Source organism: Notechis scutatus, chromosome 4, assembly GCF_049901735.1.
Source record: "Notechis scutatus isolate UNSWTSFEM ecotype Mainland chromosome 4, rNotScu1.2, whole genome shotgun sequence".
In the NCBI taxonomy this organism is placed as follows: Eukaryota; Metazoa; Chordata; class Lepidosauria; order Squamata; family Elapidae; genus Notechis; species Notechis scutatus.
In genome coordinates, this window is record NC_142012.1 from 72,764,232 (window position 1) to 72,781,187 (window position 16,956).

General features: G+C 38.8%; 1 protein-coding gene and 1 long non-coding RNA gene across 3 annotated transcripts in view; one reads left to right on the top strand and one right to left on the bottom strand.

The window, feature by feature from the left end:
- The window catches only part of MYOZ1 (myozenin 1), a 36,618-nt gene extending 31,943 nt beyond the window's left edge, over positions 1 to 4,675 (bottom strand). Inside the window, exon 1 of one of the 2 annotated variants that reach the window (XM_026674259.2) lies at positions 4,450 to 4,675. The gene's annotated coding sequence lies outside the window, so the exon portion shown is untranslated. The remainder of the gene's footprint in view (positions 1 to 4,449) is intronic. The other variant, XM_026674256.2, reaches the window with a different exon arrangement.
- Positions 1 to 11,835, top strand: part of LOC148130779 (uncharacterized) — a 201,150-nt gene extending 189,315 nt beyond the window's left edge. Inside the window, exons 2-3 of the long non-coding RNA XR_015749301.1 lie at positions 9,868 to 9,973; positions 11,722 to 11,835. This is a non-coding gene — a long non-coding RNA (uncharacterized LOC148130779). The remainder of the gene's footprint in view (positions 1 to 9,867; positions 9,974 to 11,721) is intronic.
- Positions 11,836 to 16,956: the final 5,121 nt, after the last annotated feature.

The following is a 16,956-nucleotide window of genomic DNA, read 5'->3' on the forward strand; positions in this document are numbered from 1 at the left end:
AATATTTATTAGTGAATTAAAGAAAAGCCTTGTAGCCTATTAGACGACATGGAGCCTGGCATATACAAAGGAAGGATTGTGTAAACAACAAGAAGGCGCTAGAAATGATGACAGCCTTGAGAGTACAATTTAACCTGGTATTTTCAAATTTAGCAACTTTAAGATGTGTAGACTTCAACTCCCCAAACTCCCAGTTCACAGTGCTCACTGGAAAATTCTGGGACTTGATGTCCACACATCTCAAAGTTGCCAAGTTTGAAAAACAATGGTCTAACCAATTAGAGGAATGTTAGGTACTTTCCAAGAAGGGGAGATAAAGAATGAAATACAATACCCACACCTCCTTTCCAGAGAGTCCCAAACAGAGGTGGTATTCTACCGGTTCGGCCTGGTTCATCGGAACCGGTATTTCCAAGTACCAGCTGGACGACCATCAGCTGTGCCACGTGATTTAGATTAGCTAGAAAGCAGGAAATCATCAGATTTCTTGCTTTCTAGCTAATCTAAATCGCACAGCACAGCTGATTCCCCTCTCGCTTCAAAATGCTTCTTTTTCCAGTGCTTCCCTGAGGACCACTAGGCCAAAAACAGGGTGCAAAAGAAAAAAAGAAAGAGAAAGAAAGAGGGAGGGAGGAAGGGGAGACAGAGAAAGAAAAATAGAAAGAAAGGGAGGGAGGGAGAGAAAAAGGAGAGGAAGGAAGGACCACAAACCTTGCCACTAGACCAAGGCTCTTCAAACTTGGCAAGTTTTAGACTTGTGGACTTCAACTCCCAGAATTCCTGAGTTAACATGACTGGAGGAAGAATTCTGGGAGTTGAAGTCCACAAGTCTTCAAGCTGTCAAGTTTGAAGACCCCTGCCCTAGATGCAGCTTCAGAGGATGCTTTGAAACAGCACAGCAATCCAGGGCTGGAATAGACTTGGAGGTCATCTAGTCCAACCTCCTGCTCCAGAAAGTGAACTTCTGTCTTTTGACACCCCCAGTCACATGACCACATAGCCACCACCACCCAGTCACATGACCACCAAGCCACGCCCACAGAACCCATAGTAAAAAATTTTTGAATCCCACCATTGGTCCCAAAAAGTCAAAATAGAAACTGCAACCATACGGTTGAAGGTCCACCCCTGTATTATGGGTTCTAGTGATTGACCCAAAGTCAGAAGAATAAAATAACAGATTTGTAAGGGACCCTGAAGGTCTTCTAGTTCAATCCTCTGCTCAAGCAGGAAACTCTATACCATTTCAGACAAATGGTTGTCCAATCTTTTCTTTAAAAGCCTCCAGTGTTGGAGCATCCACAACTTCTGGTGGCAAGTTGTTCCACTGATTAATTGTCCTCGTTGTTAGGAAGTTTCTCCCGAGTTGTAGGTTGGTTCTCTTCTTGATTAGTTTCCATCCATTGCCTTTTGTTCTGCCTTCAGGTGTTTTGGAGAATAGGTTGACCTCCTTTTCTTTGTGGCAGCCCTTTAACTACTAGAACACTGTCTTTTCATTAAGTTAGACATATCCAGTTCCTGGAACCATTCTTCATATATTTTGTCCTCTAGTCCCCTAATCAGAGGTGGTCTTCAGCAGGTTCTGACCAGTTCTGGAGAACCGGTAGCAGAAATTTTGAGTAGTTCGGAGAACCGGCAAATCCCACCTCTGACTGGGGATTTTACAGTCTCCTTCCCCTGCCACGCCCACAGAACTGGTAGTAAAAAAAATTGAATCCCACCACTGCCCTTAATCATCTTTGTTGCTCTTCTCTGCCCTCATTCTAGAGTGTCAACATCTTTTTTATATCATGGTGACCAAAAGTGGATGCAATATTCACGTGTGGTCTTACATTATGAAGTGGTATTAACACTTCACGTGATCTTGATTTTAGCACTCTATTAATGCAGCCTTGGCCTGCTGTGCTCCATTTGACTTCCTCTGTTCTTGTAAGTGGCCAATAGGGTAAAAATGCTTGTCATGTATGACTCTTCAACAGAAAAGGTTCCTGGCAAAATAGAAATGAAGTCTATGCTAGACATTTGACATATTCAAAAGGCCTCCATCTAGGCTGCAAAAATTTGGTGCATTTGGGAGAAAGGCAGGGAAATAAATAAATGGAATAACTGAGGCATGGAGGCTGTCCCAATCTGCTTTATGACTAAGAACTAAGGAAGGATTTTAATGACCCTCAGTCCAAATTATATTTGAGACTGTAGGTTTGTTTATGTTTTCAAGCAACTGCTTAATGAAAAATGAAGAAGTCTTTTGTAGTGAAGCTTTCAATGGCTATTTATATGTTCAACCATTTTATTTCAATTTTCTCTACAGTAGTTCTTTTTCCATAATTATTTCACTAATAATTTTGCCATGTATAAAATATAGTATTAACATTTATTTTGATCTTCATAAAATGTATTATTGTCACATGTGCTTTTTAAATAAAAAACAACAGCCCTTATTTCTTACCCATAAACTTTGACAAGCTTATCTCTGCCTGCTTGTCTTTCCAATGTAGGTTATATGATATTTTAGAAAAAGTTAAACATGGAGATCCCAACTTCTCTTTCTTACCTAACAAATTATATTTAGCATCCAAACCATCTCTCTGACATTTCTCTATGTCATCAGCATCTACACTTTTAAAGGCATATTGGCTCTGTTCCCTATATGGCTATCTAGATATATGAAGAAAATTCCACTGGAGATTCAAAAAAATACTATGAAATCTTCTAGAAGCAAGCTGAACATTCATTATATTTCTTCCATATTCTCATCACTATATAATTCTATGTCCTATTATCCAATGATTTTTCTTGGCTCAACATACAGTATTTTATCTATAGGATGATAGTTAAAACAAATCACAGATATATAGATATATCTTTTTACTAGACAGAAGTTATGAAATATTATCATAAATGAAGAGATGCAATTTGTTAAACATTTATATCTTTAATTTAAAGATAGGATGTTTCCTTCTCAAAAAAAGATCGTAAGAAGTAAACAAAATCTTATTTTTTCATGGAGAGATTATTTACATCACAAGGTTAAATACTAGCATGGAAAAGTTGAATGACAAAATCCTTAGAAATAAGAATATCCATATTTCTTATGAATCCAATCTCTTGGAACAGAGGAAACTGGTAACTCCTTTTTCTGTATCCTGGAAGAATTATTCATGCTTTAAAAAAGGAATTCACAAATCAATTTTATTTGTCTTCATTTGCTAACTCAAATTAATTCTGAAGCTGTGAGTATGTTTAAAATTGAAACAAGCATTGAACTTCCAATTTTATAATAAGAATTGTGCATAAGAGATTTGGCATTTGCATACCAAAATTTGAGTCGTAGTGAAATAAAGAGGACTTCCCTGACCAATGGTATAATTATAGAGTTCAGACATCCATTGAGCTGATTCTTCCTTCTATTTAAAGTAGAAGGAAAAACTGGCTAACTGGACACCTAAATTCCATTGGTTCTGCCATCACTTCACCAGGATCCAATTAGAATTCCAGGCATAAACAGAGGATTTATGTATACCTATTTCAAATACCCATCTCTCTCTCTCTCTCATTCCCTCCCTCCCTCTCATAAAAGTTCACACAATAATTCCCGATTCACCTTCCTCCATTCTGGTCAGAGTATTAATCTATTTAATAGGAAATCTCTGTCCTTCAGCAAAATGACTTCTGGGTGGGGTTTAATTACCAATTTAGATTAGCTTTCCATTAGAAGGGTTGGATCTGTGTCATCTTTTTGGCGTGCCTACCTGTCTCACGCAGTTACACAATCGAGGGCAGCAGCAGAGAGAATAAAACTGGGAAGTTTTAATGTTTGCATTGACAAGGCAGCAGTCGTTCTAGGTGATCACATGGGGAATGGCAGGGAATATCTGCTCTATTGGTGAAATTATTTAGCAAGCAGGACAGCCTGGAAGGAGGAAATACTGAAATACATCCAAAAAGAAGATCCAATCTCTTTTGACATTCACCAAGGCCAAGAAAGTGACAGGGAAAGCTGGGCTGCCATCCAAAATGCTCCAAACAGCTAATTCAGAATGCAAAAGCTTCTAAGGGCAGTCAGTGAAAATGTTGAATGGATCACGTAAAGGGATTTCAGTGGTTTCTTAGAACATTCAGGAATTCTAAGCAAGTATTTTTTGTGTCACCTTTTTTTTTCCTAATAGAAGAAAGGGCTCTTGCTGGATTTGGTTGACAGAGGTCACTCCAAAGTAAGCCAACATTTAGTGCTCAGATAGAGGAAAGAGGATTTCAGCAGAAGTCAGTCGATACAAGTGCTTCTGCTGGCACCCTTTTGCCTTTTAATCATAACACTTTTCTTGTTAATCCTTAATCCCAACAGGCAACTGGTTGAAAATAATGTGAGATAATGCCAGTTTTAGACATTTTGTTCTTTCATCTCTTTCTAGTTATCTTTGCTGTCTTACAACCGCAGAGAGGACTCACCTTAGGCACACATCCACAGGCTGCTTGACGGAGCCTCCGGTAGCAAGAGCAGGGATTGGTGTCTCTGGGCTCCCTTGTTTGGTGAATTCTGCGGGAGGTTTGGTAACCAGTGACCCTCCTGGGCCCGCACACCCTGCTCCTGGTCTGCACAGCACAAAGTGCTGATGGGGAGTGCTTTGCATTTGACTCTTGGAGACTTTGCTCACACAGGCATCCTGGTGTTATTAATAGTTAATGGGAACTCAGAGTCCAAGGATCTCAGATAGCATCATCAGAGGCAAAGCTGGGAAGGGGGAAAGGATACTTCTGCATCCCTCAATAAGTAGCTCTGGGACCAGGTCTGAACATCCCAAAGGCAGCATTATTTACATTTGTACAAATACGATGTGTACGCCAAGTGGTTCCAGTAAATCACATAAATCCATCAATGGTAGCAGGGCAAGCAGTGCTCCAGAGCTTCACACCCAGAGGTGATATTCAGTTCAGATCAGTTCTGGAGAACCGGTAGCGGAAATTTTGAGTAGTTCGAAGAACCGGCAAATGCCACCTCTGACTGGAGATTTTACAATATCCTTCCCCTGCCACGCCCACCAAGCCACGCCCACAGAACTGGTAAAAAAAAATGAATCCCACCACACTGTGCAGATTAATAGACAAGGGGTTTAGTGGGTGGGAAGATACAGGCTGGCCCATCAGAATGGCTCCACCTGCAGTGAATTATGTCAGATGATTATCTGTTGCTTTTTTTTCTATTCTTCAGTCTTAGAAAGAAAGCATACTATTTTCCAGTTTGCAGGCTTATCAACACAAGAATTGAATAAACTATTATTTCACTGTAAAAGCTATTTATAAACTACCTACGTAGAAAGATTCTCTGATGTGAAGGAAACTATTAAGTAATGAAAGGATCTTTTCCTGAAAAAAATGAAAGGTTGAGATGAAAATTTTTTACAGAAGGAATGGAAGCAACGGAAGTATAAAAAAAAAGAGGAAGTAAACATATGTTAGACTTTAACTAGAGATAATTAATTGTATGGATTACTATGCTAAACAGTAACCAAAGTTAAGCAGTAACCAAAGTTAACCAATGATGAATGATAATTAAAAATGTGTATAAATGCAAGACTAGACTCCAATAAAGATCATCATGATTCAGGTTGTTCATAATCAAACAACTCGACTGCCAACTTCCGGTTTGTCGCTTCGCGAGCGGCAGGGATTTGCGAGCTGCGCGATCCCTGCCGCGCTAGCGTTTTTGGGGCTCCGACCCAGCCGGGTACGAGCTAGCCCCTGCAGGGGCAGCTGAAGGTAGGGGGATCCGGAGAAGGGTTGGGGGTGCTGCAGACCCCTCCCTGGCCGGCAGAACCCCCTTTTCCCAGGACGTGCAGCGGCGGTCCGTAATGGCCGCCACAAAGAAGCTGGCAGCCGGGTAAGAATGCGCAGGAGGAAGTGGAGAAAGTGATTGAGAGGAGAAAGTTTTCTTGGCTCCTAGGACTCTAAGACATATTTAATAAAATTCCTGAAAAGTATGACTTTCTGAATAATACCTGCCAGAAGAGGAAAAAGCGGCTGCTTGAAGGTGCTGAAAGGATAGCTTTCCTCTTTTCCTACGGAATAAATAACTGGATATTAAGAAACCTAATTTTTAGGTGGAAATTGGTTTTTAAGCGATGAGTGGGAAGAGAGAGGATTAAAAAGAAAATATTTGTATGCTAAGATTTGTTGGAGCAGATGCCTTAAGGATTTGAAGACTAGAATATATTGTAACAAGACTTTAAACAGATTTGGACTTTCTTTCTCTTTGATTGATATCACCCCAGAAGGAGAAAGTGAGAACTCTGCCTTGGTTTGGACTGATTGATAACTTTGGGACTGTTTTATCTTTTTTATTTTCTTTTGAATATTCTGGTTGTTGTAAGAAGAAAGAAGGAGAAAAGAAAAGAAAAGATTTATAATGGCTCTTTCTGTTGAGGAACTAAGAAATGGTGTGGAAGAAGCTTTCCTTTTCTTAGAAATGGCGCTTACTAATTATCAACAAAAATTACAACAGATGAAGACAGCAGAGGAACAAGAAAGAAAGGAAGGAGCCATCTTTAATGAATCTCAGAATTTGATCCAGAAAAAAGGAAGAGAGAAAGAAAAGAAAAGAAGAAAACTAAAGGATTTAAGGACTTAAGATCTAAAAAACATTTAAGAAAGGGAAAAATAAAGTGCAAAACCAATATGATGATTGTAAACAAAGGGGAAAAGAAATACGACAGAGAAGGGAAGCCGGTAAGGCAGAGGCTAGAAGAAGGGGGGTAGAAAGGTTTGTTGGGAAAAGAAAGAAAGGGGAAAAGTGGAGAAAAGCTACAACGTTTTGAAATTAAATGGAAAAAGGAATTTTTATGGATAATGGATAAAGTATAATTTAAAAAAAAAAAAAAGATTTTGCAAGGTACATAAGATGAGATGGTAGTATTGCAATGGTTTAAGAGTTGATAAGAGATTAAAATGTTAAAATGTTTAAAAATGATTGGTTTTAAAACTTAATAATAGGAGAGGTTTAGAATATTGTTTTAATTAAAGAGTTTAATAAAATTATGGTATTGATGTTATTATAAAATTTTTATTATAGTATTTCTTTTTAATATTTGGATTTATTCTCTAATTATGCACTTAATTGTGTTGGATGTATTAGTTAGATAGAATGTACCAAGCAAAATCTGATTGGGTATTAGATGTTATTTTAAAGATTAATTTGATTAATTTAGGGGAGATAGAAAGGCATCATACTCTGATTAATGATTTCAGGAGAAACTGATTTTCTTTTTTTTCATAAGGGATGAGACAAAGGGATGACAAAAATGGACAAAAGATACAAATATAATGATTTAAACTAAGATGATTAATTAAGGTAGAATTAAGAAGTGTGAAATATGTGGAGAAGTTAATATAGAAGGCTTAGAATGGTAAATAAAATAAGTAATGATATGTAAGATGAGCATGAATATAATTGAAGTCCATGAAGAGAGAGACACCTGGGTCCAAGTTACTTTCCAAAAAGATATTTTTTTATGTTTTGTGTGTTGTGTGTATATGTCTTTTTGGGGGAGAATTGGTAAAAACTTGTAGAAATATAGAATGAGAATAATGGTAACTAAGTCAGAAAGAAACAGATGAAATAATAATAATGATATTGAATAAGAGTAAAGAGAAGTAAAGAGAAATTGAATAAGAGGTTTTGGTGTATTATATGGAAATGGTTTAAAACAGAATCATAATTTATCTGACTTGTTAAATTTACAAGGGAAAAAGGTTTAAACATGTAATGAATAATGATAATTTGTGTGTTTTAAAAATTAATAAAACTTGTTTTTTTTTAAAAAAAAAAAACAACTCGACTGCCTCGTCATTACAACAAGTGGCGCTTGAACAGGGACCCTCTTACTTCGTCCGGCAAGGATTTGGTGCACCTTCAACCTTTTGTGGTTTCTTCAACCTTTTGGTTTCTGTAAGTATGGGGTCTTCACTTTCTGAGGAACAAAGGAAGCATGTAGATGAATTAGGCTATTTGTTGAAGAAAAATAATACCGAGGTACCACAGAGAAATCTCTTAAGGCTGGTCCAGGAGATTGCAGCTCAGTGCCTATGGTACCCAGAAAAGGGGTCTTTAAAATTAACTGATTGGGAACCTATAGGGAAAACATTACATACTGAACCTTAAGCAAAAATAGAAGTTTTGCATGTGTGGCATTTATGTAGGCATGCAATTGAAAAATATGGTCACAATGAACTTTCTCTTTTAACACCTCCACCTTCACGTTATACTAATGCTGCCATTTGTCCCCCTTCTTCACCTGAATATATGTCTTCAATTCCCTCAGCTCCTGCAGATACAGGGCAAAAGCCTCCTGACTCTATTGTTCAGTCTTCTTTTCAGAAAATGGTAGAGACTTGTAAAAGGGATGCCTCTGTCTCAGGAACAGAACTTGCAGAATTACTGTCTGTTTGTCCAGTACAATATCGTCCTGGTCAGGGGCCACAGCTTGGACTGCAAGTAGCAGAATGGGAGGGTCTGTTTTATCAGATCTTAAGAGAGTTTAAAAAGGCAGTTACAGACTATGGGATTAGTGGTAATTTTACAAGAGGACTTGTAGAAGGAATAAAAAATGGTTATACAATGATCCCTGAAGATTGGAAGTAAATATTTCGCATGATTTTAACATCCATACAATATGTGGTTTGGGAGAGTGAATATATGAGACATGCTCAAGCTGCTGCTCTAGGAGTGGGAGGAGCATATACAGTTGAGCAGCTATTTGGTTCTGGACCATTTGGTACAATTCCTACTCAAGTTGTTCTTCCTCCAGCTACGTTAACTATTGTTTCTGAATGTGCCTTTCATGCTTTTCTTAAGATACCCCAAGCTGGAGAACCTAGAGCAATTTTTTCAAACATTCGACAGAATGCCAATGAGCCTTATGCTGACTTTGTTGAGCATCTGTCCAAAGCAATTAGACAGCAGTTTGATCATCAGGAAGCTGCTGGTGAACTTCTTCGCCAGTTAGCTATTGAAAATGCTAATGCAGATTGTAAAAGAGCTTTACAGCTATTAAAGGCTACTGCTCATTACACTCTGGCAGATATGCTGCGAGTTTGCCAGGATATTGGATCACAAACTTATAAAATGCATATGTTAGCAGCTGCTATTCAGAAAGGACAGCGACCAATTGGTAACTGTTTAAGTGTAAGAAGCCTGGCCACTTTCAGAAGGACTGTCGTTCTACACCTTCTATGCCTCAGAATCGTCCTTCTAAGAAGTACCCTATTTGTAAAAAGGGATTTCATTGGGCCAATCAATGTCGGTTTCGGTCGGGAAACTTGCCAGGGTGTGGCACCTACCCAGAATCCAAAGCGTGCCTTTCCCATCACTCTGACTCCTCCAGCAGTCTCTCTCACTCCTCCCCAGCCACAGCCGGTAGCGCTGGGATCGATTTAATCACTCAAGAGAAAATTGAGTTTAAATTTCCCATGGAAGTTAAAATAGTTCCATCTCAATTTAAAGGTCCTCTTCCTTCGGGATTAGTTGGCTTAATTTTGCCTCATTCTTCTGCACACAAAAAGGGCTGTTTTGTTGTGCCTGGGGTAATAGATTCAGATTACACTGTTATCCTCAAGATTCAGATTTGGGTGAATCTTCCTCAAGTTCTTCCTTGTAATTCTTCTGTTGCTCAATTGCTTCTTCTTCCATATGAAATTCCATCTCCTGGTATAGGTAATTGTGGGGATGTAGGATTTGGATCAACTTCTTTATCTGTAGGCTTACTTCATCAGCTGAACTCCTCTCGTCCTTTGTTAACGCTCTTCCTTAATAAACAACCATTTCAAGGGTTATTGGATACTGGAGCCGATGTTAATGTCATCTCCTCTTTACAGTGGCCAGTACAGTGGCCAAAAACGACAGTTTCTTCATTGTGGGGAATAGGAGGTTCTACAGCTGCTTGGCAGAGTGTTCAAGAAATTAATGTTACAACATCTGCTGGTAAGTCCTTTTTTCCTACAACCATGCATTCTAGATATTCATACTAATATTTGGGGCCGTGATATCCTTTCTCTTCTTAATGCCCATTTGATTCTTGATGATGACTCTTCCTCTTAAATGGCTCTGTTCTACACCGGTTTGGGTGGAACAATGGCCATTATCAAGGGAAAAACTCGCTGCTTTACAACAATTGGTTCAAGAACAATTGGCTGCTGGTCATATAGAACCTTCTACTAGTCCTTGGAATACTCCTGTTTTTGTTATAAAAAAGAAAAATGGGAAACATAGAATGTTGCACAATTCCTCCATTCCAATTCTTCCTGAATTACAAGTACAGAAATCATATACAATGATCATGTACAATGGCAAAAATTACTTGGCATTATTAATTGGGCACGCCCATTCTTCTACATTACAACTGGTGATATGTTGCCCTTATTTCAGTCTTTGAAGGGAGCACAATCACTAGGAGATCTAGTTGTATTAACTGATCTTCAAAGAACATGCCTTCAAGAAATATTGAATAAGTTTAAGCATCGATATGTGGACAGGATAACATCCTTAACAATAGGACTTTGCTTAGCTATTCTTCCCACTACACCCTTACCCACGGGATGTCTTTATTCTAATGCGTCCCCGCAAGTGGTCAACATTCATGAATGGATTAATTTGTCAGCTACTCTGCCTAGAAACATTTATCCTTATCAATCAGCATTAGAGGATTTGATTATTAAAGGTCATAAACGAGCCTTACATCTTACAGGACAGGATCTCATTAGCATAGCTTTCACTTGTACAAAAGTTGAACATGAGTTTGATGATGATTTCAGAATCATATCAGATAGCCTTTTCTCAGTATGTGGGAAACTTGTTGTATTCTTCACCCAAGGATCCTAGAATAGTGGTTACTACTACTTTAAATCCGGCCTTTTCTTCCATTTTTGTGCGAAATTCTATTTCTAAAGCTCTTACAGTCTTTACTGATGGATCACCTACAAGGGGTGTGGTTGTCTGGCAGATTCAACAACAATGGTATTCTAAATTTACTGCCACGCAGACTTCAGCTCAACGTGCTGAGCTGGCTGCTGTGATTTTGGCTTTACGATTGTTCAATGACCAACCTATTAACTTGATCGTTGATACTCAATATGTGTATTTAGCTATGCAATCTCTTCCCTTTTCTTATTGTGCTCTCTCTTTGGATAAGCAATTTAAAATTTCATTATCTCAAGCCCGGGTTATTGTCCGTGCTTGTGCAGCTTGTCAGCAACTGGCAGTTCCCTTTCCAGTGCGTGTCAACCCACGAGGAACCCAAGCTAATCAAATTTGGCAAATGGATGTAACTCAATTTTCAACCTTTAAGCCATACTGTTATCTTCATACGTCTATTGACACTCATTCACACTTCCTTTGGGTTACAACTTCAAAACATGAATGTACTTCAGATGTTATTTCTCATTGCCTATCCTTTTTTGCTGTAATGGGTCTGCCTTCTCAGTTTAAAACTGACAATGGCCCCGCTTATATTAGTAAGGAATTTCAAACCTTTTGTCAGAAATGGAATATTACTTTAGTGCACGGAATTCCTTACAACTCTCAGGGTCAAGCTATAGTTGAGCGAGCTCATCGTACTTTTAAGGCATTGCTTCAGAAACAATTACAAACTGAGTCTGGCCCTTACCATCTGCGAAAGATTCAAAATCTCATTTCTGTAGCATTATATACTTGGAATTATTTAACCTTTTTAGATTCTCTTGCAGACTCACCTGTTAATTTGCATTTTCGAACTACTGAATCTTTAGCAAGGCCTTTGGTAAAGTATCACCAAGCTCCAGATCCAACCTGGAAAGGCCCTACACCGCTGATCACCTGGGGTCACGGTTACGCCACCGTGGAAGATCCTTCTACTCGACAAGCAGTGTGGGTTCCAGCATGCTGTGTTCGTTCGTATCATGGCATGGCATCAGGGCCTTCACAACCCGATTCCGGATTTCAATCTTCATCTGAACACGGAAGTCCGTCTTCCAAGGTCGACGTGCCCGCAACCCATCACTTGGGGCCAGGTTAAATCTACTACATATCAAGCTCAACAACAACTACAACAGGCCTCATTACCTCAGACTCCTGAAAATCTTGTTGCTGCTGTTTTTGCTATTATTACTGCTAACTCTGTTACCATTTTACTTTGTATTTTCTTGTTTATGGTTAATGGTGTTTCTGCTCAAAATGACACTTCTGTGGTTCGTCTTAACCCTAATTTGTGGGTTCATCATTCCCAATACATGTTTATGACCCATGGCACAAATATTACTTTATACTATGAGCCCCCAATGGCATTTGGTCAAATTTCTTTTACCCCTAACTTGATCATGTCTTCTACATTTATTGTCTCACAACTACAATCTATTTCACACTCCTGGCTATTTTCTACACCCCCTATGCAATTGAATTCTGTTCGTTGGCGTTACTTGAAAGTTAGTCGGTTTACAAGGGGTCTGTGTTTCTGTTGTCACGCTAAACACACTTGGCTTCATAATTGGTCTGATTATGATGCTGCTCAGCACATATTAAAAAAGCTAGGGAATTATAGTTATTGTTCTGACTACTATTGGTTGTCAGGTACCTTTAATTCTTCTTTGCATGGAATTAATATAGCTCCTGATATGTATCCTGACAATTTTCCTATTTTTAATGCCTCTGATCAATCTAATACAGGATCGATATGCGCTGGTTGGCAGTTTAAGGATCCTAATATGTGGTTCTTTTTTGATAAATATGCTACTAATGTTCATCCTCAGAATTATCAATGTGCAACTATAGGTTATTTTACTCTACCTGTTCAAATAGGTACGCTCCCATCAACTCGACAGCGGCGTTCCTCTCTGGGGCCTACATGTAATGATGAAGTCATTATTGACAAACAGTTGTCTTCTGGTTCTACATTTGGCCGTGCATTGGCAGGGGCCGTTACAGGAGTCCTTACTCTAGGCTCTTATTCTGGCATAATTGCTCAAGAAAACAGACGATCTATTCTTGGTCTCATCTGCAGACTTGAAAAATCCATCAATGCTATCTGTGCAGTCTCTGTCTACCTATTTATTCTGCTGCCTGCAATTTGGCAGATCGAATCTCACCAAGCTCAAGCCTTCCATCCTTCCAAGGTGGGTAAAATGAGGACCCAGATTGTTGGGGGCAATATGCTGACTCTGTAAACTGCTTAGAGAGGGCTGCAAAGTACTGTGAAGTGCTATTCATCCTGAAGCAATGTTTCTCAACTTCATCCACTTTATGATATGTGCACTTCAACTCCCAGAATTTCCAGTCACCATGAAATCCATGCATTGTAATGTTGCTGACTGTCGAAGGTTTTTTAAAATATATTTTTTATTTCACTCCCTTTGGAGTGGCAGTATTTGAGAAAAGCCTCAAAAGGAGTAGGGAAAATCAGACATACTTTGGGATATATAATATACTGAAATGTGAGTCCATTTCAAGTGAGGAAGAAGGATTAAAATGCAAACAACAAGCTATTCTCCATTACATTCTCTTGATACTCCCTCTTCAATATTCTGATTTTCTTCCCTCTGGTTCTATTTTTATCATCTTTCCTTGGGAGAATTGCAACTTTCTCACACTATTACATAAAATATATTTTATCCTTGTGGGAATAGTTTTACAATTCAGTTGATATGCAGAGGCACTTATCCTGCCTGTGGAATTTTGCTGGGGGAGAAATATCCAAAAGAAAAATCAAATCCCTGGACCAGGGGTGGGATTCTACCGGTTCGGTCTGGTTCAGCTGAACCGGTAGCTCTGAAGATCATCTGGGAGTAAACCGGTTCGCTCCAACGATCAGTTGCTGGGCCCACCCAATTGCCCCGGCTCCATATTGACCTTTATTTCCTGCTTTTGGTGCTCAGCCGCATCGTGCGGCTTAGCAGATTGCCGCGTGTCAGCTGTTGAAGAGGCAGGAGAGTGCAGGAGTGCAGGAGAAGGTCATAGGTACACCTCTGTGCGTGCACAAAGTGCATATGCATGCACAAAGAATGCCCACCAAGCCACACCCACCAAACCGGTGGTAAATCAATTTGAATCCCACCCCTACGCTGGATCCACCCAAAAATTAATTTTTAAAACAAATGTTGCTAGGAAGTGAAGTTTCTGATAGGAAAAGGCAAATGTGCTCAGAAAGGAAAGGGATTTGTGGACATTTAAAAGATTCAGGTGTCCACAGGCTGTGGGCAAGGATGGCCAGTTGGCAAGCTGCACTGGGGAACATCCCTGGAAACCTTGCTAGCTTTATTTATTTGGCTGACAATGATACAAAGTTCTATTCTTTCACAGGAGTAAAAGAGTGTCTGTCAATAAGAAGAAAATGCCATATAAAATCCTATAGTGGCAGCCACTAGAATCCAAATGTTGTGGGTTTGAAAGTGCAGCTTCTGAATTCATGCGGTGGGTATGTGGTTGCTGCTCAGACTGAAATGCAGTGTATCCCTCTTGGCCCCTCCTTCAGCAGCAGGCCCGTTTGGACCTATATACTTCCACGCTGCTTCTCCCACAAAGGGCCTCCAGGATCAGTTCTCCTGGGGACTTTGGTAGATCCTTCCTTGGTTTCCAGTGCAGAAACTTTTAATGCCTGAACATTTTCTGCATTCAGGTTTTAGCTTCCCTCATTCTGAAAGATGATACACCAACACTTTGGCTCTTCAGCTGAAGCTTCCCCAGTCCAGCAGAGGCTATTTTGAATCTCTGAGTCTATATATACCAGTCTGAAGGGAACACACGTTGTGGACTTAGTGTGACACTTCTTGTGTAAATCTACCACACTTAGTGTTGCTTGTGTGTATGTTTCAAAAGATTGGACTTGCTGAATTATCCATGGCGTTGGAGTTAAAGTTATTGGTGTGACAGCTTTAAAAAAAATGGTATAAAATATCAAGGCTCTTTCTCATGCACCCAAAAAGATACCGTCTTGAATACTTGTATCTGGTTACATTTCTGCAGAAGTAAGGTCATGGCTAACAAGGCTGCACTTGCACTGGGCTACTCAGTGCATCTGGCCAGAATAGACGAGAACAACTCACAAGGCTATGAACAAGTTTACAAAGTGATTTTAAATAGACAACCAAAGAAGGGCATTTTCCCAAAAAGATATTATGGGCCCAAAACATAGTCTTTCTCACCATTAAAATACATATTACTCTTATATTTTAATAGATATTATTTGCTCCTGTATTTCATAAAATGAAGAGGTAGCATTTCTTGCCTGCATAATGTAAAATGCACCACCAATGACAAGTCTTGTGATTTTTTTGGTACTGGCTGAAAACCTAAGGGTTTATATTCTCCAGCTTTCAGCTGAATTTGTCTTGACATGCCATCATCATATGTCATTCCTGTTATTGTCACTGTGCTGATTTTAGAGCTTTTATTTTGTTTTGGTATCTATTTATTTTGGAAACAGTATAGCAATCATGAAAAATCATAGCAATCTCTTAAATGTATAATAAATACATTGAACAAGAGGTTTATTGAAAAGAAGCCTAAATGCAATTAATTTGAATAATTTTTAACTGCCCAAATTTACATTTCACCCTTAATGATTTTATATTTCTGTATGCACACACATGCACAGAGAACTAAAAAATGAAATATGAGTGTTTTACACATTTTATTTTATTTATTTATTTATTTATTTATTTTGTCAAGCGATTATTAGATAGCAGGTATAAGTATAAACATGGTTATGAATACATGAAATGGATACGAATAAGAAAAAAAAGACACAATAGGACAGGGACGAGGCACGTTGGTGCGTTTATGCATGCTCCCATATTGATTGCAAGAATATCAAGATGAGAGTATGAAAGATTCTGCAAAGGTGAATATCAGGATACTGTTTAAGCACATTGATATGAATAGAGCCTCTCACATAGTATTACATGAACACACAGCAAAATATTCCTTTCCTCCTGCTATCCCCTCTCCTCCTCTTACAGATCAGAGCTCAGGCAAAAAAAAATAAGTTCAAGAGGCAGCAGAGATTTCATCAGCCAAATGAACAGATATTTGATGGATGTTCATTGAAACAAAACCCACTTTCCTGGTTTCAGTTCACCTTCATATTCTTACAATTTTGCATAGTTCTGTTCAGGGGTGGGTTTCTACCAGTTCTGTCCACCTCTGTAGAACTGGTAGCTCTGAAGAGCAGCAGACATAGAACCGGTTCTATGTCTGCTGATGTTTTTTCCCAGCTGCCCGCCTGGGCTCCTACCTGATCTTTATTTCTTGATTTTTCAACTTCAGCTGCCGAATGAGGCACAGCTGCAGTTAAAAAAGCAGGAAAAGAGGGCTGTTTCAAAGGCTGCTTCTCTGCACACAGCATACTGAAGACGATTTACAGGCTCACAGCTCACAGCGTGCAGGGAAGCTCGTAAATCCCGAACCGATAGATAACCCTGTCGTATCCCATCCCTGGTTCTGTTATGAAAGACAAATAGGAATTAGATGCTAGAAAACAGACTAAAGGTAATGGTACATGTAATTTTTCTATTTACATGTAGGAAAACCTATGTTTTATTAGCCACAGTCACATTATATAGTAAGCAATTTACTCTGAATATATATAAACTTCAACTGAATATTATAATAATAAATAAATATATAATCATTTTTATTCTGTAACATTTAGAAATCAAACTATTTTATTCCCCTGACTGGAAAAAAAAAAGAATATAAAGAGTACCAAATAATTTGCTGTGGACTAAATCCTAATAATTTATATTACACCACATTTATCAAAAGAAAACAATGCAAAATAGTATCTTAGAGACTTTGCCCCCATATTTTGTCACTTTCTGTATCATTTTGCCATAATAATAAGGCATGCCAGGCTCTCTTCTTTAGTTCTGAGAATATTCCAACTTGTCTTTTGTCAATCTCATTCCAAGACATTCAAAAAATTCTTGAGGATTTTGACA